Source organism: Saccostrea echinata, unplaced genomic scaffold (genome assembly GCF_033153115.1).
Source record: "Saccostrea echinata isolate AGI-Se365-2 ecotype Australia unplaced genomic scaffold, CSIRO_AGI_Sech_v1 ptg000036l, whole genome shotgun sequence".
Taxonomy (NCBI): Eukaryota; Metazoa; Mollusca; class Bivalvia; order Ostreida; family Ostreidae; genus Saccostrea; species Saccostrea echinata.
The window spans coordinates 10,316,775-10,333,454 of record NW_026889785.1 but is presented as its reverse complement, the minus strand read 5'-3'; the positions used below and the strand labels follow the sequence as shown (position 1 = coordinate 10,333,454).

General features: G+C 32.6%; 1 pseudogene; it reads left to right on the top strand.

Annotated features, from left to right (window-relative positions):
- The first annotated feature begins 245 nt into the window (after positions 1 to 245).
- On the top strand, positions 246 to 15,669 carry LOC133199801 (uncharacterized; annotated as a pseudogene).
- Positions 15,670 to 16,680: the final 1,011 nt, after the last annotated feature.

The window sequence follows — 16,680 nt, the reverse complement described above, 5'->3', positions numbered from 1 at the left end:
CTATATCCCAAATTTTTCCTACAATGTTTCCATTCTGTTTCATGAACAATGCATTATTTTTTCCTTTGGAAATGGACCACATTTTGTATCAGTACGAAATCTGTAATATCTTAGTAGAAAGCTGGCTACAGTTACTCTGAGTGTTCACGCCCCTAAAATCTTATCAGCATCCAGTTTGTGATTGACATTTGATGTTTGTAGTATCAGAGATCAGGTTGCTTGTAACACTTGTTACTTAGCTAGAAATGGGTGATTGTCTCATTGAAGCAGAGGAATATGAGTCTTCCTTAGATCATATTAACATTTATACTGACCATGCTGACAAATCATTACAGGAAATATCAAATTTTGAACATTCCTTTAATTCTGTGTCTCAAAATAATGCATCTGGTGATATATTCTCTTTTCGCGACGATACACCACCTGCCATTCGTGCGCCCACCGTTTGCGATGAAGATTTGTATGAATATTTCAGTGAACAAAGCAATAGCATTAGCAAGGAGGTTTCACTTATTTCATCTGATTTGCACACAAGTGGGAGTTCAACAGATTCACAACCGTTTGGAAATGTGCACTTTACTGAAACCTTGATGACCAGTACTCCGAAGAAATCAAAAAGTAAGTCATTCTTTTCAAAAACTTTCTTTTGTTTAATATATATAAGTATCAATGTGAAAGAATGTACATTGTGGCATTAATCTTGCTCTTGTTAGAACTATATATACCACATCTTTCAGTCAAAGAGCTGGTTTCATAGAGAAATGCAATTTTTAATTAAATCAATGTGTTGGATAAATTTTGTATTTTAGAAATTGTGTTCTGGTGATAAAAGTAACCTATTAATTAAAGTTATAATGATTAATAATTGAGATTTTTGTTCCCCCAAAATACAGTTTGGACAGCATTCCTCCTAGAATATGTGAATAATTTTAGGGAAATGATGAATTTACAGTTATTATTTAATACAAGTTTTGGGAATTTTGTACAATCAAATTTTCACGATTGTACTTGATTTCAAGCAATCTATATCACAAGAGAAATGTTTTCCTATAAATTGTCATATTCTACAATGCAGACCTCTCACGGTTAGATTAATACCAAAACCATTTTAAGACAATTTCTCTCAGACATTAGGTGGTTCTAGCTCTCTGGTATAAAGCTGGTTGACAGACTTGGGGGCTATACATGTACCTGTACATTTTTGCAGAAAACCCTGTATTTAATAAAAAAGAGGCAATTTATTGTAATCTATATATGCATGGCTTTTGAACAAATTTTTCTAATCAGGCCTGTGGTATGCTGGGGTGCCATTTTATTTCTGAGAATTGACTTGCTGTTATAGCAATGTCAGTTTAGAATTATATTTTCAAAGAAAGGTTGCCCCACCACCTTAATCCTTTGTATCTCTACCCAAATAGTTAAGTTATTTTCCCTATACTCCCCTTTACCATTTAAGTTTTTTTTTTTCTTTGTCACCAAGTTATTTATTTTTGCCTGCCCCCCCCCCCCCCCCCCCCAAACAACCATCTTCCTCGCCCACTGTGAAAAAAAGATGCAATAAATTATCTGCTGTTTTTATTTTACAAAAATAGCCTTTCAAGAAAATTTTATACTTAAGACTAAAATGTCTATATATGGAGGTTAATTAAAAGATAACAATGACTTAAATTCAAAATTTAGAAGCATCTTGGACCTTTAAGAGACCTCAAGGCAGCCCCAGACCTTCTGCCTGGCAGTGCCTATGAAAATACTTTGTATAGAACACCCCCACATCCTCCAAGGAAATACCTTGAGCCATCCATAAAACTTCAAGAGTACAGTTGACCTAAATATATTATAATAAATGTATAACGGGATGGCACTCAAAATAACGCTAAGATGTATAGACGGTACTGTGAACAATTAACCTAAAATTTACTGAACTTTAAACCAACTGATTTTAAATTAAATGATAGATTCCAGTATATCAAAATACGTTTTAAATAACTTGAGATGGTGGTTTATTTTGTATTAATCTCTAATTAACAAATTAAATGAAATTTCATCAGTGATAAAATTCAGCCAGTAAAAATACAATACTGCAGTCGACTTAACTCTTAATTCCCCCAAAATATTTAACTTCATACTTCCCTAATTTATTAAAGACTCTAATAGATAACTATAGGCTTTAGCTTTCTTCAAGTTACTGTGTGGTAGTATAAAGAAAAAAAATCCCCATAGTTCTTAAAATTTTACCTACATCTTATCCCTGGAACAACCCAAAAATTTGGAATCCCTGTAGAATGCTTGCTCACTTATATACCCCTGGGGAACCATCCAAAGAAATTCTGCGCATTTTCTCCGATTTAGATTTAGACAGAACATAACCAAAGCGGAATTAACCCTTAGGCTAATCTTTGATATTCCCATGAGCGCGGTGCGAGGCTATCTATATCTGCAGTTTTGAGGAAGGGATCCTAAATTTAAAACGTTTAAACTTAACAGCAGGAACTGAACAATCTGAGGCTTTCAATCTCTGTTCTGCTTTTTTTTTGGGGGGGGGGTGTTCTTTATATTTTGTACTCTGAAATAAAAATCGATTAAAAAAAAAGAAATAAAAAATTGAAATTAAACAAATATGAAAATAGCAGGCTAATTGATCACTGAATATTTAGAGGCCTTTCTACTTTCTAGAATGTTTCCATATAATTTGAATTGAAAAAAAAAGAAGAAACTGCAAGAAAATTAAATCTATAAAAAACAAGAATTCTCTTTTAATAAATATCGGGTACAGTGGACATTTTTTTTTTTGGTGTGGCAAAGTGCCGAGTAGAAAATAGCTTGTGTTATTTGATTGATGTAAAATAAAAATGCCGATTTTCTGATAAACTTCTTATTTGGGTTTTCTCATATTTTAAATGAATCAAGATAATCAGTTTAGAGCATATGAAACAGATAAGACCTACAGTGGCGAGACGGTGTACATATGGGAAAAAGAAGGTCGGGTTCGGGACTGCTTGAAATAATAGGCATAAAGTTCAAATAAGTATTTGTGTGGGTTGAATTGAATACGACTAGCATTAATTAAATTCCATTCCAAATATGCATTTTAAAAAGAAAAAAAAACTTACAATGATATTTAATAACATTTAGAAGTTTTGACTTCAACAAGGGAAGCTGAAGAACTCTAGATCCACCTCTCAAAGCTGTTGCCATCAGTTGTCTCGAATCACTCTCATCATGGGTATTTGAGTGATCAGCGTTAATTGCACTTTTATTGAGTTCAAGCCAAAGCTTTACCGGACGAGTTTTCTTGCCATGGGTATCCGCCAAAACAACATGGAACACCGGAAAATCGTTTCCGTCTATAAAAGAATACTTTAACAAGTTTAAAATACCAATAAATTATAACTCTTATTCATTAATATGTTATTCAATATAATTAATTACCTTACAGGCGTTACATCTCGTTTTTCTAATTAATAGAAAAATTTGTCTGCGTATACATAAGAGGCGCGGATCAAAGAAGTAAATGATCGCGAAAATTCACCTTTATTGCATTGTTATGTAAATAGAACGCAACAACACGTGTCTGCACAATACAGATACATGTGAAATACCAGTAAAAACGTAATTTGATTAAAACTTCTAGTAGATTATACACGTGCCTACATGTTGGTATGTTATTTGTTAGCTTGGATTTGAATGAAACTCCACCCATTTACACAGGCAGATTAGACACAGCTCACTGGGGGTTCCAAATATATTGTAAAAATCATACTGGAGGATTGATCATCTGTTCAACAGCTTATAAGTTTAATTTAGTTTGATCTTAATATTAGTATTTTATCTCTACGACATAGAAAAAAAAACTTGTTTAAACATTATTTATGATATTTTTATTAATTTCACTTTTTCTGTTCTTTCAATTTGGAATTTGGATGTCAATGCCAAATACGGTTTGGCAGATATATCCAGGCGCGGATCCAGGAATTGAAGTAAGAGGGGGTGCGAAAAAGTAGTCAGGGGGTCTGGGGCTGCCTTGAGGCCCCCAGTGGGTCCAGGGGGTGAAGCCCCCTTAAGCTCCTGGATTCTAGAGATTTTGTAGATTTTGTACATTTTTACATTTTCTCGAAGAAACTATGATTTACGCTAACTTTGACAATTTTAAGGGGGGATATTTTTGTAAGAGTTTCAGTGTTGAGTTTATGGTGCAAGAATGACCAAATTGTTCTCTTGACCTGCATTTTCATGTATTTCGAATTGTTTTGCATTTATTTATATTATTAATAATGGTCTTTGATTTTTATTAAGTAATGACTATTTTTTTCAGGCAAATTGTTTTCTATTTCCATGAAAAATATTTTTGCTAGCAAAGCGTGTTTATAAAGTCTGCCATGATGCATCATAAGCTTCTTGATAGTTTTACTATAAGAGTGTGTATTATTTCTTCTTTGAACTTGTTTCATAAATTATTCTTATTTCATTCATGTGAAAATTACTGGCTATAAAATAGTCTATGTATATTTTTGTTGGCACTGGAAACCTTTATAATATATTTCAGGTGAATGGTCTTTAAAGCTTCAAAAGAAAAAACATCGAAAGCTACACTGAAAAAGGCCACTGCAGAGCAGTGTGATTGTCCAAAGAGATGCACAGGTAGGACATTTTACTCTAAAGAGATGATAGAGGACTCAGCTATGTTAAGGAAGGAAATGAAAAATGCGATCTAAGTACCTTCTTAAAATGTATTATTTTTAAAAATCTTTATAACAAAGTAACTGTTTACATGTAGGAAAGGTAATATAGATATCCATAATGGATAGGTTTGGGTCCGCACACAGTACCATTTATATCGCATGTATCAGCTGTGTGTCACGTGACTGGTATAAAAATAGAATTGATAAGCTGAATGTAGAAAATGACACTAGTGCAAGGGCATACGCATGTTTTTGGAGAGAAAAATTGTTACACATTAAAAAAGATTTACATCTGCTACCCGAAAAGTGCTGGGAGCTAGTTTGAACTGCTTCGGAAATGCTCGTAATTTTGCTGAAAATGCGTACACGCAGCTAGGTTAAGGACGCCCATGAGATATACGCCTTAATATATTCAGGGAAAATGAATACAATTTTAATATTTTTTTTTTAACAGCATTACTTTTGATAAATGTAAATTGTGGTGTTTGCACGTGTATATATATCGAGTCTCTGCTGAGTTCGGCCAAAGCGACATCGCTTACATCAGCTGTTTGTCACGTGACAGGTTTAAAATTATAAGATATATGTACCACTACAAAGATCGTAAAAGTTCAACGATATACGGGTATCTTTCCGCTATGAAATTGATTGTGTTTTCTTTGAGACAAATTCCTTAACACGAAAAGTGCTGGGAGCAACTTCCTCATGCTCGAGAATTGTTTAAAATTTAGCTGTCTTTCTATAAACTCCAGACAAAAATGTAATACGCATTGAAATGATGTTACATTACAGAATAAATAAACAATGCACAACCAGCTCCCAGCACCTTTCAGAATAGTAGGTATAATAGCTACACATGTTTAAAAATTCGGAATTTATAGTGAAGCGGATATCGTTGAACTTTTGATATTTTCGAGGGGCTGGACCTGTCATTCTAGCATGTTACTGTACAAATGTGCTCCCTACGGCTTTATATAAAGTCTACACATTATCAATTTAGTTTGACAGTAAAATGTGGACTAATATATTTCAGGATATGTCTTTCTTTTGGTCCGACTACGCGTGTTTCGTATCTATTTTTATTTTTACAAGCTACGATAAAAGCTTGATCCACGCCTCAAGTACAGAGAAACTGCGTGTCAAACTAAGAAATGACGTCATCTTAGTAAGTACAGCGAAATCAAGCTGGCTTTCATTCTACTTACGCTAAGCGCTATTATGGCAAGATAAATTGCACACCCATTTATCTTTATAATATTTATAAGAAACGAAAGTATTTAGTGGGTTTTAAAAAGAACATACAGCATTTATTCATCGAGATTCATTTGTATTGATTTAACGTGACGTCATAATAGCTTTCCCGAACCTCTGCATATACTGACGTATATATGGGAGTCCTTAACCTAGCTGCGCAATAGCTAAAAATTCCTACTTTGCTTTAATTCTGTCATGAATAAATATAATGCTACACCGACCATAATCAGCTCCCAGCACTTTTTAAAATATACATGATATATGCAATTGATATTCCGTATTTCAGCACAAACAGTGTAGTCTATGCCCTTGCACTTTTGAGGTTAATTAGGAATATAATTATCGTGTTAGCAATATTCTTGACATTCTCTGTCGTTGTGCGGCTCCATAGCACCTAGATAAAATAATAATCTACATATGTGTTTCAAATAAATTATTGACTTTCAATTTTATTGATTAGATTTAAACATTTGCGATGGTTTTATATTTATTTAAGCATTTTTGTAATTATTAAACCAATGGATCCACTCCTCTGGATCACTTGTACTGCGTTAAGTCAAGGTTAGTGACGTCATTTCTGACATAAGATTTGCTTCTAATTACTCGGCAGTATTGTTATCAAATGTTCTGATTTTACATTCTTTTATAAATAATTGATAAAATAAATGAATGCAAGTTTTCATTTATGCATTATCATGTAGTTAAATAGATTTTTGTTGCTTGTGAAATTTTTAATGACGTCACAATGAAACTTCCCATACAGTGCATCACAAATGTGAACTCAGGCCTTCCTTAACGAGGTTCGCTCCTGAGCTTTTGAGCAGATTTATATCTTAACCTATATTTCAAACATTCTGCATAAAGTTTTAATTCTTACAATATTTTTGGATTCTACAATGCCAATTAAACTATATTCAGTTAAAACTCCATGATTAAATTCCATACCAAAAGAATAAAGTGAGGAACTATATTTTGTGGCGGAAGGTTTTTTAGAAGAAAATGATCATTTTTTCTCTTTCCAAGTATTTAAAGTATGTTAAGTTTGAATTCCTATTTTTCCATGCAGTCTGCACACAGAGTTATTTTGTGCAGTGAACTGTTTTATACTGGTCCTAAATTATATACTAAATAAACTGTCATGAATTCTATCATCATATTTGATAAATATAGCAAATATATTGTGAAAGTCAAGAAAAAAAATATCCCTTTTTTCAGCTTTAAATTAGCACTATTTTAGAAATATCTAAAAATTAACATCATAGACCCCCACTTTTAATTTTCTTTTCTGAATATATAAGATACTTTAAACTATTCTTCTTAAATTCAGTAAAATGTCATTACTTTCAAATGACATTTTTGCTTGTTAAATTTTTAATGCCAGAAAAATGAAATTTTCTGAGTGCAAAAAGGTCAAATTATTGAACATGCGGAGTAATTTGAAAATGTTTTTCATTGTCACAAATTTTAATGTGTCTATTCAAGATGACATAAGACTGTGTTTGTTCCCATAATTTATTTGAATAAAAAATATTGGAGGAAAAACTTTTAAAATTGGTTTATATGTAAGACGTATTTAGGGTGCAAAAAGGTCAAACTAAATGCTCTGTAGCGCCAAAAGAAGCGCATTGACCTCCATTTTTTGTTTTGATTTTTAAATAAGCTATGTGTCTAAATTCTAAAAATATACTTGATAAAAAATGCTCATTACTTTTGATGGCAGGATCCAACCTCCTTAACGTAGCTGAGGAGTGCCATTATGCATTATGGAGTTTAAATCCAAAGGACACGACACATTGGTTCAGAAAAAAATTTGAAGTTTTCCAAAGTTTAAGGAGAGGAAAATTTGTCTTCAAGTTAAGGGGTCATTCTGTCTGCCTCAGGAGCTGGTTAATTGCCCATGGTCTTTCAAAATCCGTCTTCTATAGACAAAGGAGGATATGGATGAAAAAAGAAGTTCCACGTCATCGACAAGCATCACTGGGAGAGAAAAAAATGGAAGCACTGAATTGGTTTGGAGAGAATGTAGCATCAAGGGGAGAGAATCCTCCGCATGTTCAAGAGATCTGGCTTCCTTTTGGACTTCGTAAGAATGAAATATATCAAGCATATAAAATGGAAATGGAGCTGGATGATAAAGAGTGTGTATCACACCAAACCTTTTTGAACATCTGGAATGATCATTACTCGCATGTAAGAATAAAACTGGTAAGAGAAACAAATCTGGTCTCCGTATAGAAATTACATATGTAATTTTTATTGGCTCACACTTAAAACATGATGCAGCTTTAATGATATTGATAAGACTGCATTCTTAGACTATTTTTAAACACAATTCAAATTTGAGAAGTGCAATATTAACAGAACTCAGTGCTAAATATGATATATTACATACAGATGTATCTTTAATTTAGTTTAGTTGAATAATTGCATTGATTTATGCACACCAAAGTCAATTTCAAAACATATTATAATATTCAACATGTTCAATATCATAGGAATTTGTGAAATAATTAACCAAATTTATATTGAAGTTAATGAGGTTAAATTTTTTAGCATTTAAAGAAAACAAACCAATTATTATTGTTCGACGGGTGACCTATATTTTAAATGTACGTGAACTACTAGAAAAAATGTAACATATCAAGTACTTTATTATATACTAGTAGTTTATGCTTACTTTTTTTTAAAATTTATGGTTCAGTTACTTTTGAGCACCCCCTCCCCCCCCCCCCCTTAAATTAACAATGTGCTTTCATTATTGTAAATGTACCTGTATACTTATTTTATTGGTGTGTCAATAAGCTTAGAAATTCATTTGTTAATTTTCAGAGTAGCTTATTCACAAGATGTACAACATGTGATAAACTTGACAGGGAGTTGCATAAACAATTGAATCCAGAGAAAAAAAGAAGCATATTGACTAAGAAACAAGATCATCTTCACAGGCAAATGTAAGTATATATATTTCTTTCGAAAAATGTGAACAGCATCAATAGAATTTAATGGTACATGTACATTCATTATACCTCCACCCTTTTAACAAAGTTTGGAGGTGCATGTATTTAGGAATCACCTTGCCATCTGCCTGTCTGTCTGTCTGTCTAGCTGTCTGTCTAAGCAATCTTGTCTGGATTATTAATTTATATTATAGAATCATTGGAAGCTTATACCTGGTACAGAGATTGACCAAAAGTCATTCTGGCAAGTTCAAGGTCATTGTATTAAAAGTTGTAAAATTCATAACAGTTCTGTAACCAAATTGATAACTAAATAGATAGTGATTACAGGGATAGAAAACTTGAAAAAATGGGTATTTTTTTTTACTCATTAGATGCCTGCCTAGTATTAGGTATTCCCGTTGTTTGAAGAATGGTTTAAACAGTATTAAAAATGCACTTTTTTTTCTAAACCCAAAAGAATCTTCCTTTGAAGGTTTGTAGGCCTTAACTGATACGGACATTTAATTAAATACTACTCATTTGACATCACATATATAATATATAAAGAATTTATCTCTTTAAATCCAGTAGTAAGATTAGCTAAAAATAGAGATTGTTGTGATTATAAACAGAAATATCCTGAATTTGATTGCAACATTTAAATGTTGAAGCTATGAAACTTTCATGAATTAATATTTATATCCACTTAATATATGTACTACTAATATCTTATGAAATTTCTAATGAAATGATAATAGTTGGCCAAATCGATCTATACATGTACAAACAATTTCACCAAACATTTAAATTGCCATCTTGTTACGCAGTGTCATAAAAAAGTATAAGCATCGAAGCATAAAGCCACCTTAATAAGGTTAACATGCTAGTTATGCCCCTTGAACTTGGAAAAAAAAATGAGCAAATTATTAAAAACTAAATATGGCATTTCAAATTTTGGCTGCCTGCGGGGGGATTAATGGCGTTACGACACATCTAGTTCTGCAATTTAGCTGCAATATTTATTCCCATGATCCATACTTACAACCAAAGAAAGCATTTCATTGTTTAAATAATTTTAGGCCATTGCTTGTCATAACATAGTGATATGAGAAGTTGATCTTGTAATATTTCTATTAAAGTATTAATTTATATAAGTAAGAAATAAAGAGGTTAACAAGGACACAGAAAAGTGGAGCATCCCCTTCAAAATTAGCACATCAATCCCCAAATATGTATCTGTGTATTATGCATGCACTCATTCACTCTCTCACACACCAGTGCATTACTATATCCCCTTCAACTTTGTTGAGAGGGGACTAAATGTTCACAGGGAAATGACATTGGTTGATATGTGATCAAGTTTACCGGGAAGCCCTTCAGGCTTCTGTGACCAACCAAGTTCATTTCCCTGTGAACTTTTGAAACTTATTATTTATTTCTTAAATAAATGCTATTATTTACCAGACTTACTTTTTATTCAAATCCAGTGCTTAAAATACATTAAAAATAATTAAGAACCTTTATATTTATATGCTTATACTGTATGCAGTCTTGTATTGGTATATGCATGTATCTGTTTTTTGTTGATTTGATTGTGAGAATTTTTATGTTTTAATCTAGGAAGGAAAAGACAGCATATTATAGGAGAAAGGTTGTAAGCAGACGCAGGCCAGACAAGTACCTTAGCTTAATCATAGATGGAATGGATCAATCTAAAACAAACATTCCCCATTTCAAGGGAAGACAAAGTAAGGTATGTATTACTATAAATATCAAGAAACTTTTAAACTACATGTTAATGCCAATATGGTACAGCAAATCCTCTTTAAAACTCCTCTAACTATAGAGATTACTTCTAAGAGTTTTGTTAAACATATACACTCGCATCAACTAGTGTCAGCACTAAAGGTCATATCAACTATAAACCAGTATAACTCAAAATTTTTAACCAATATTTTTTTTTCTTGTTCAACTTTCATTAATTTCTTTTACAATGTTTCTAGCAATTACCAGTGTTCTATGTTTGATACCTGTAAAGCAAAGGGTTCTCAAAATTATAAGGAGGCAGCAGTTGGGTCTACTTAATGGTTCAAAGGTACAAATCACTGGGGGTGGGGTTAATTACATATCCCAATGTAAGTTATAAGTTCAGTTACATGTACACATAAATCCCCCCCCCCCTTTCAAATTTAATATCAAAAACCAAAGGCCTAACCATTGGTATGACACACAATCAGCCAAAATACGACCCAATGATAGGTCATAGGTCATGACCTGTCCCCAGATACAAAATTAACTATTTCCTTCTTTATTGAAAAAGCAGTTGTCTGTAATATAAAAAAGCTACTTTTTTATTTATTGTGAGGAATGGTTCTATAAAGTTGAGGAAATATGATTGTTTTGATCTTACCGACTTAAGAAAAAATTGGTGAATTTAAATTTTCTAAAAGTTCTTTATAATTTTTGAGAAAGATCAATCCACATGTGATTTACAGCACTTCTTTATTATACTGTAGAACAGTACATCTTAAGTTTCTCCTTTACAGAGGTCAATATTTTTGTAAGGATTTAGCTAGTATTGTTTTTACAATTATTAATTTCAAATCAAATACTTCTTGTAACTTATTACTGTGAATTGATAAAGTATATTGTAAATTCTTATATCGTATTGGAATTTTTTTTATATTTTGCAACTGTAGGAATTCGCAGCTACAAGACAAATGTTCACGTGACTGGGGTCCTAAGCCATAGCCGCAATAAGAAGATTCTGTACACAGATTTCCACCAGTATAAGCATGATTCCAATCTAACACTGAATGTTCTTCTTAAAGTTCTTTGGAATCATTCAAAGGTATTGAAATATATTATAATTTAGTATGACAATCTATGTTTCTACATACAACTGCTTTGATTAAATTGTTCAACTTCTTATAAATTTAAAAAACCTTCTTTAATAGGGAAAACCATTGCCACCTGTTCTGCATCTTCAAGCAGACAACTGCTTTAGGGAGAACAAAAACAAGTATGTACTCTCTTTCTTGGAACTGTTAGTCAGAAGACGGATTTTTTACGAGGTAATTTCATTAACTATACACAATACATAAGCAGATTTTAATGCACTGAATGTAAAGTTTTTTAGCTCACCTGAGCTGAAAGCTCAAGTGGGCTTTTCTGATCACCTGGTGTCTGGTGTTCATCCTTCTGCCAATCTGTAGACTTTAACATTTTAAACTTCTTCTCAAGAACCACTGGATTAATTTTAACCAAAGTTTGTACAACGCATCACTATTTGAAGGGAATACCTAATTGTTAAAATGAAGGGCCAAGCCTACTTTCAAGTGGAGATAATCAACAAACGGCAAAAATAGAGTGCAGTCATTAAAAAATCTTCTCAAGAAACAGTTGTCCAAAAGAGCTGAAACTTATTTGGAAGGTTTCTTAGTTAGTATAGATTCTAAATTGTTCAAATCAAGCCTTGGGGGGTAGGCTGGAGCCAAGATACGGAATCATAGTTTCAAAGTTTAGATTGAAATACATGTATTAATAAAAAATCTATAAAAATCTTCTTGGAGGAGGGGGGGGGGATCTGATGCAGGTCAGCAGGGCCAAAGTAACTCGGGTGAGCGTTGTTGCCCATGGACCTCTTGTATTGACATATCTTTACAACAAGCAAAGTATCTGATGGACTAGAAATATTAAATACTGATATAAACTTTTCACAGGTTCAGTTATCTTTTCTACATGTGGGCCATACACAAGAAGATATAGACCAAATGTTTAGTGTTATCGCAGACCATTTGAGGCATAAGGATGCTACAACTTTACCAGTACTTAGCAACATTCTCTATGATGCAGAAGAGCTCGGAAGTTGTTTTGATATCTCGGGTTGGTTAAGTCCTCATCTAAGAGGTGTTAAACATCACACAAGGACAAATACATTCAGGTATTTAATTATTGTATTGTCTAAGAATCAATCTTAATCTGCAGTTGTTGATATGTTTGAATGTTTGTTGCTCAACGTCCCTTTGAGAATTTTCACTCATTATGAGATGCCACCACTTGCCGGTGGAGGGCAGCAAATATGGATCTGTACTTGGCACTTAAGAACTTTGAGCAGTGAGGGGTCTTTTGTCGTACCAGCACCTACTGAGACACGATACTTCAGTTTATATAATCTCATCCAAAGGCCTGATTCCACGTCCCACAGCGGGATTCAAACTCACATAATATGTTACAGAGGGTCTGAGGTCACATATGGGAAGTTTAATTGTGATGTAATAAAAACATTAACAAACAACAACATTCAATTTAACCACATGATGATGCATATATATATATATATATATATATATATATATATATATATATATATATATATATATATATATATATTAGGGATGTCAAAATATTTATTTTCCTTAGTCGATTCCATTATTCGAACGATAGTCGATTATTCGGAACATTTTCTGAAAATAAAATTTTATTTCCAACTTCACTGGTACTTGACGTATTTATAACTCAAAAACCCTTTTACTTAAATATGTTTAAAAAGTAACATAAGAATTAATGCAACGTAACGTTTGATAGCATGATTATTTGAAAAAAAAAAATTAGAAATCTAATTCTCCAAAATTTATGATTTCCCCATCAATCGAATTCATAAATTGGTCTGTACATGCAGAGTGAGCATTCAAAAATTGCTAGCCGATATTTTTTAAAGCTTATTATGAAATAAATTGGGGGGGGGGGGTAATTTCACACTTTCCAAACGCCAGGTGGTTGTTAAATTATTAAACAGTTAGTAACTGCTTATTCATTAATTGATTGCTCTGGCTATCAGAATGTCCTTAATTATTAACAGTTTAAAAATGCAAGCGAATTGTTTTAATAATTAGCGTCAAAACATATCACAGCTATGGTTTGTTCCTTGCATTTGAGCAATCTTAAAATAAAAGATAATTGGTACAACGTATAAAATCAAGTCCAATTAATTATTTTACAAACAAAGCCCAGTAAATATATTGATGGCTGATTTATTACAAAAACAACACAAGCAGTAACTGATAGATAATTCTCGCGGTAATGAAGCATTTATAATTACTCTACTTTCTATACACACACGGAAAATCAAGTTTTTTATAGAGGAAAATTATCTTATCAATTGTCTTCGAGGAAAGACGGTTTCTCAATTTTGTAATGAAAATTCCATATCGTTATCACTCTTTAATTGCATTTTTTAAATTATAATATTCTAATGTCGTTTCATTATTCGATCGTCGGTCCATTCGACTGACAGTCGAATAGTCGACTATTCGTTGACATCCCTAATATATATAAAAAACAAATTGCATTGATTTATTTTATTGATTATTTATAAAATCCTGAAAAATCACAATATTTGATAACAATACTGCCAAGTAATAAGACCTTACTCTTGTGCCATAAATGACGTCACTAGCCTTGGTGTGACGCGGCACAAGTGATCCAGAGGAGTAGATTCACTGGTTTAATAATTACAAAAATCCTTAAATAAATATGTAACCATTGTCAATTTATAAATTTAATCAATAAAACAAACGGATTTTTTAAAAACAATTATATAGATACATGTATATCAATTTATCTAGTTGCTATGAGGCTGCATAGCAACAGGGAATATAAAGAATATTGCTTTCATGATGAGAATATTCCTAATGAGCCCCAAAAGTGCAAGGGCATAGACTAGTCTGTTTGAGCTGAATTATGGATTATCAATTGCTTATATAATGTTTATTTTAAAAAGTGCATGGAGCTGATGATTTCATAACTTTATTCATAACAAAAATAAAGCGAAGTAGGGATTCTTAGCTATTGTACACATTTTTGGCAGATTTGCTAGTACTTCCCAAATAGCACTAACTACCTCCCAGCACTTTTCGGAGACGATGTAAACCTTTCTTAATGTGCATCTTTTTTTTTCCTTTAAAACATGCATATGACCTTGCACTAGCATCATTTAAAAATTCAGCTGAACAATTCTATTTTAGTATGAGTCACTTGACACACAGATTATAATTGGTACTGAGTATGGCACAGTCGTATCTAGTAAGGATTTCTATATTACCTTTCCTACATGTATACAGTAACTTTGTTAACAAATGAAGATTTTAAACATATAAAGAAGGTAATAAGATTGCATTTTCAATTTCCATCCAGAACCTGCAATGCAAGAATCAACTCCTTTCTCTGCGACTCCGGAGCAAATGCTTTAACCACTGTGCCATTCTTGGAACATTTAACATAGTTGACATCTAAACTCTTACTTTTTCGAAAGGAAAACAAATTAAAATTTCTATATTTATATTCATTTCAGATACAGACTGAATGAGGAAACTGGGGATATCAACATTTATTATCGCAAAAATGTTGACCATTGTTGGAAAGCACTGCATGGAAGCTTTTTTAATCAAAAATCAGATGGCTCTGTCAGCATGCCAACAAGACAACCCGCCGTGTTAAATGCAACATTTGAAAAAATTGACATCCCTAATCTCAGAAAGAACATGAAGATTTGGAAAAATATGATGTCAGAAGAAGATATTGCGTGGTGGGAGAATTTTCTCAAAACCTTAGATGAGACATCAAACAACCCACGAAACTACTCAAGAACAGGAGCTGTTTGGGGCCTCTCAAAGATTCCGAAGTATGCTCAAGAGTCACTTGAAAATGATGACGACCTTTCTGCAGTGCCAGAGCATCTTCAGCGGATTCTAACAGAGGAAGAGGAAAACCCAGATGTATATTTTAGTTAATTTTGAAAAAATGGTACATTTACATTTTTAGCTCACCTAAGCCGAAGGCTCAAGTGAGCTTTTCTGATCGAATTTGTCTGTCGCTGTTGTTCTTGTAAACTTTTCAGATTTTCATCTTCTCAAAAACCACTGGGCCAATTTCAACCAAACTTGCCATAAAGTATTCTTGGGTAAAGGGGGTTCAAGTCTATTCAAATGAAGGGCTACATAGGGAAAATCTTTAAAAATCTTGTTCTCAAGAACAGCAATGCCATGATTGGGCATAATTATATGGAAGCATCCTCAAGTAGTGTAAATTCAAGTTTGTTCAAATCATGACCCTAGGGGGTAAAGTTAGGCCACAATGGGGATCAAAGTTTTACAAGGAATACATTGGAAAATCTTTAAAAATCTTTTTTCTTGAAAACAGCAAAGCTGCGATTGGTCATATTTATACTTCTGAACTTTTCAATACTGAAATGATATTTTTTTTTGCTTTTTCCTAGCCAAAGTACTCAAGAGAGCGATGTGGGCCCTGGGCCTCTTGTTGAAATATTTCAGATGCAATCTTGTAAATGAGATCCTAAAATTTATTTAAAAGGGGGGGGGGAACTTATTATGTTGTCCTTCTGACTTAATATTTTATCTATCCGTGTGTCTATTTCTTTGCCTTCAGCTTAAAATAACCATTGCCATATGTTTTCGATTCTACATGTATTTGGTCAAATGGGGTCAAAAGTTTTTCTTGGTAATGCAACAGGATAATTGATAACGGAACTTTTTTAATGTAGGACAAAGTCTTTTAAAAGCACAGGTTTCATCTGTGTTTAAAAAAAAACAAAAACATAAATTAAGCCTCATAATATTTAGAGAACAAGCACAGCTTTGCACTTTCAGGATAAGAAGCATTACATATCCTTTGAGCATTTTTATCTCACATGAACAATTGATTCAGTGTGAGCTTTTCTGATTACGATTCGTCCATTGTCTATTTGTATAGCTGTTCATCTGTCTGTCTGTTTAATTTTACATTTTTGT